This window comes from Rattus norvegicus, chromosome 1 (genome assembly GCF_021556685.1).
Source record: "Rattus norvegicus strain SHRSP/BbbUtx chromosome 1, alternate assembly SHRSP_T2T, whole genome shotgun sequence".
In the NCBI taxonomy this organism is placed as follows: Eukaryota; Metazoa; Chordata; class Mammalia; order Rodentia; family Muridae; genus Rattus; species Rattus norvegicus.
Window position 1 is genome coordinate 134,776,871 of NC_141534.1, and position 5,095 is coordinate 134,781,965.

The following is a 5,095-nucleotide window of genomic DNA, read 5'->3' on the forward strand; positions in this document are numbered from 1 at the left end:
ACCAGACAGCACTGGTGCTGGTTTGGCATCTGAAGGGCCCCCCCAGTTCACTCATGTCTCCAGTCAAACAGATGGCAGCTTTGGAAAGAGGGTTACATCACCTCTTGAGAAATAGGGAAGACAGAAATATCTCTGCCCACTTGTTGATGGCTGTTACCGTATGAAGTGAGGCAGCACCGGGCGAACAGGTGCCGAGAGGAAGTCCCTAAACTCTTTTCTTTGATCGGATTTTTCATACATTTTGATCACAATCTTTTTTTCTCCCAACTCTTCCCACATCCTCTCTACTTCTGTATTTGTCCAGCTTCATTCTCTCCCTTTATCTTTTCAAAAAGTCCACAAAAATGAAAATCAAAACAAACAAAAAATCCACTAAGACAAAATAGATGGCCAAACCAAACTAAAGCAAAGTGAACCAAAGCAAAAGCCTCCCCCTGAGAAAAACCCCATGGAGTTAGTTCTGTGTTGCCCAACTACTCCTGGGCATGAGGCTTGTCCTGGACTCTGATTGTTATACCCAATAACACTCCATTGGAGAAAACCAACTTTCCCTTTGCCAGTGGGTAACAATTGTAAATAGTTTCTTGGTTAAGGGTAGGACAGCTATGTCTATTTTCTTCTCTCAGTTCTGGGACACCCTCTGGCTTTAACTTCTACAAGTCATGTGTATGCTGCCATAGTCTCTGTGAGTTCTTATGTGCATCAGTCCTGTTGGGTGTGGAAGACGGTTTCCTTGGATTCAAACATCACCTCTGGCATGTGGGTCTTCCCATTATTTTGGAAGTTAGTCACTTACTGTTATCTTATACATGATTTCCCCATAGAGTCAAATGCAAAGTTCCTTCGAAGTGCAGACGCTTCCTGGAGAACTGATACTTTGCAGTGGTTGGCCTCTCTTCTCTGTTGATGAGAAACAAGAATCTTGAAGGGATGAGTCATAAGCCTGAGGCAACAGTGTAGGGACACGGCCCAATCCAGGATTCAGAGTCAGCCAGTCTAAGTCAAGTAAGCTAGGACCTATTCCCTTGGCATCTGTAGTAAGTTCAGATTTCAGAGTCGATGGAAGAAGAGACAGAAGCATGAGAGGCAGCCACACACAGTCTTGGAAGTGGGCTAGGTTTGTGTGAGAAGGGATGTTTCCGCCAGCATGAGATCTTACAGAGACTGTGTGGAGCTGCTTGTCTGGGTGACATGTCTTAGCAATGAATGAGAAGCCTATGAGGTGGTATAGAGAGCTCTGAAGAGCAAACAGCAGCAGATTGGAGTCTTATAGGGACAGGGATTATTTTAGAGGTTAGCAGATGACAAGAGCAGGTATACAAAATATTGCCTAGATACTAAACAGGACATGTTTACTTGGGTTGTTAAGAGCTTATGTATCTGTAGACTTAAGTGTAAACATATTTGGGTTTTATTCGCAGCATGTAAATCCATTGGAGGTGTAAGGATTTCAGGTTGAGACTGGCGGTGTAGGTCATTAGTAGAGCACTCATTTGGCGTGCCTGAGTCTCCAGGCTCAATCCCTAGCCTCACACAATCAATTAAAAGAAAATTCAAGTTTGAGCTTTGAACTATTGGTTTTAAACTGTTGCAGAGAAATAATTAAAAATCCTTGCCTGTGCCATTTATATAATACTGTCCAATTTCATAAGGATAAGGTGACTATTTGTGGTTCTATTTCTCTGGGATGATCTCTTTGTCCTATCTGCCTCCTTAAGAATGTTCTAGCGTACATGCACATGCACGCACACATGCACACACACACACACACACACACACACACACACACAGACACAGAATGCTCTAGAACAATACACTACTCTGTTCGAATATCTCAAAGAGCATATCTTATGTTTGATTTTTTTGCATTGGGGTTAATTTACCTAAAAGATTGTATTTATGTTTTTGAAATTGTTGAGAAAAGAGTCCCTTTCCTTTTAACTTTTAAAATTCATACAGGGTCAGTGTGATACTGATTAGAGAAGCATGAAAAGAGAGCTGCTGCCTGGCTGCTGGTGTCCCCAGACTTCCTCTCATACCTTCATAGCTGCACAGGAAGCCCTAATAATTGCTTCCCCTCACTCATGGGTCTGGTCCAAGATCCTTGTGGATGCTTGAAACCCCAGCATTCAGCTCTACATATAACATCTGTGCTGTACTACAACCCCATAGTGATGTTTTGACCTACACTGGACCTCATATGTGTCAACAACCTTGTGCAATTACATCATTTGGTCATGTCATAGACAGGATCCTACTTTTCTTCTGTTGTATAATAACAAGTCATCTAAAGACACATCTCAAAACATGTCATTGTTGTTAAGTGAAATAAGGCTGAACTGTCTTCTTTTGACATACACATGTGCACATGTGGGTGCGCGCGCATGTGTGTGTGCATGTGCACACACCACACAAATATGATAGTGTTTAATTTACTAGTTTGGTCCCCAATATATTAATAATAATGATTAATAAAGTAAAACAATTGCATTTTGATATGTATTTTTGCTGTCTATTAAAAACATAATTACATAATTTCTCACTTTTCCTTCATCCTCAACCCCTTCCATGGACCCTGCCTTTGCTCCCTCTCAAATTCGAGGCATCCCTTTCTTTAATTGTTCCTGTTGCATGTATGAACACAACCTGACAAGACCCTCAAACGTGTTGCCTGTTGTGTGTGACGTCAGGGCTGAACACTTGGATAGGGGCACCACTATCCCATTCGGACTTATTCCATGACAGTCTGTGGCTCTGGTGAGCTTATGCTATCTTCTACATGCTGGGCGCCTAAGAAGAACACTTGGGTCTGAGCTGCCTCACCTCTCTTGGGGAGCTGTGCTATTTTATCCATTTTGAAAATAGAAGCCTGAGAGCTAATCAGTGGCAGAACAGTGACACAAAATAGAGGTTCCTGATTTTAACTGAAATCCTCTGTTTTGGTCATTTAGTTTTCACCCCACAAATGGACATGCATTTGACCCCATACAAATGTGCTATGACCTCCATGCCAGGTGAAGCATCCTAAGGTTAAGCTAGAGCAGCCAAGTGACTTGCTTGAAGTCTAGAATCAGAATGTCCATCTCTCTGAGCCCAGTGCCTTTCCTTGCTGTATTTCCACACTCTAAATCAGAGTAAGTCTTAGAGTAAGATATGGTCTTGAATGAAGCCCTGAGGACACTTTGTGACTTTCACTGTGCAACTTGTCTTTGGAATGTAGAGGCACCCCAGTTCTGGTTACAAGTGACCCTGAATGCAGCACTGGGTCCAGAATGTTCCTTGGGGCCCTAGGGTAGGGACATAGGAGACCCTGAGACAGTCTAGCTAAGTCCCTTTAAAATACAGTTCTATGTCTGCCCCTGTTGCCTGGAGACAGCTGGAGGAAGTCTTGCACCTCACTGCTTCTCTTTTCTGTCTTAAAGCCCAGAGCCATATGCTGGGTAGTGTTGAAGGCTCTCAACCTTCAACTGCTTAGGGACTTGTCACTTTATTTGCTGATATCCCCATCAACGTGGAGTAAATCACCTATGCATGTCAAATAGACATCCTTAAGAACAAACTATCTAGCTTCTTTTAATGACCCCAATTGCGTGAGCTCAATGTGGGCGATTTCTTCCAGAGCCACAATATCATTCTATGAGTGTGACACCATTTCAATGAGTCCCAACGATGAGAGATTTATATTTTAAGCCAATCACCCATACAATTAGGGAAAAAACCACCAAGGTGTCAGGTATCCCCATATAAAACATCAGCAAGTCAGATTAAACGTCTAAAAGTGCTTCAAAAAATTGTTCCCATGTCACTAAGAAGCAGAGAGCGGAACTGCGGAGCATTTACAAAGCAGGAGCTGACACCAGGCATATTTGAACACCGTGAGATATGGTATCACCAGGGACAGAGTGTGAGTTTAGTTAATAATGAATGACATAGCCCATAAAATACCATTACACAGTGTTCAGGGCCCAAGAATGATGACATAATTATTAGGAGACTGGGAGATTAAGATACGATTTTTAAAAACATGACAGGGGAGGGTGTAATTGGGGAGACAAAATACACAGGAAGTTTGTAATTTACATGTCAAAATACCTTTTTCATGTTTTGATTGGATTAGACGCTGCCTTTCCACTCCATTTATCCTGACTTCAATTAGAGGCAGCCGAAATGACATCCCACGTTCATATTCTTGACACCCGCTGCTCACGGGCACTTTCTAATTCTAACCGACAGGAAGGGGGAAAGGGAAACTCCGTTTTGCCTCTGTCATGCACTTTTTACTTAACCCCTAATTTGCTTCTAAATGAGCCTGTCACTGAGGTTTGCAGGGCTGTGTACACAGGCTGCCATGCCTGGTCCGGGTGGAAGCCATAACACTGTTGCAGGTTCATAGGGGACCTAGGGATTCCTGAGCAGGAGACACACGGATTTCTTCAGAAATGGGGGTGGGGGTGGGGTAGGGTGTAGGGGGACACTCGCTGAAAAGCCATGTCAGCATCCTGTACATATGGTGTGTGGCTATCTTGTAGAGAATCCTCCAAGTTGAGTTTGTGGGGAAGCAAGCATGTTCTGTCATCATTCGCTTTAAAGTGCTAAAGTGACTGGATACCAGGTCTCTGTTGAAATACCATTTCTGGAGAAGCCTATGAGCGGTGCTCCAGTCAGTAGGCTGAATAGGAAATGTCTACTTTCACTGATGTGCATGGGCAGTACCTGATCTGTTGAGAGGCCAAGTAGAAAAAAAAAAAAAAGCAGAGGTAGGTGAATTCATATCCCCTGTTTGAGTTGGGACACCCAGTTCCTCCTGTCCTCAGGCATGGGTTGGAGTTCCTGGTTCCCAAGCTTTAGGGCTCTGATTGACTTTTACCAAAGGTTTACCTCAGTCTCTACCTTATATGTGATCCATTGTGGCATTTCTAGTCTTCTTAATCATGACCAGTTCCCTCATGTCTCTCTCTGGTCATATGTACCTCTGGGTCTGTCTCTCTGAAGAATCTTAAGACATATCCTCCTTTACTTGCTGAGGGTGGTTCCTTTCCTACTGGATTTCACTTGGAGGCAGGCTGAGTGCCTTGGTGGAGCTAAGCCATAAGGC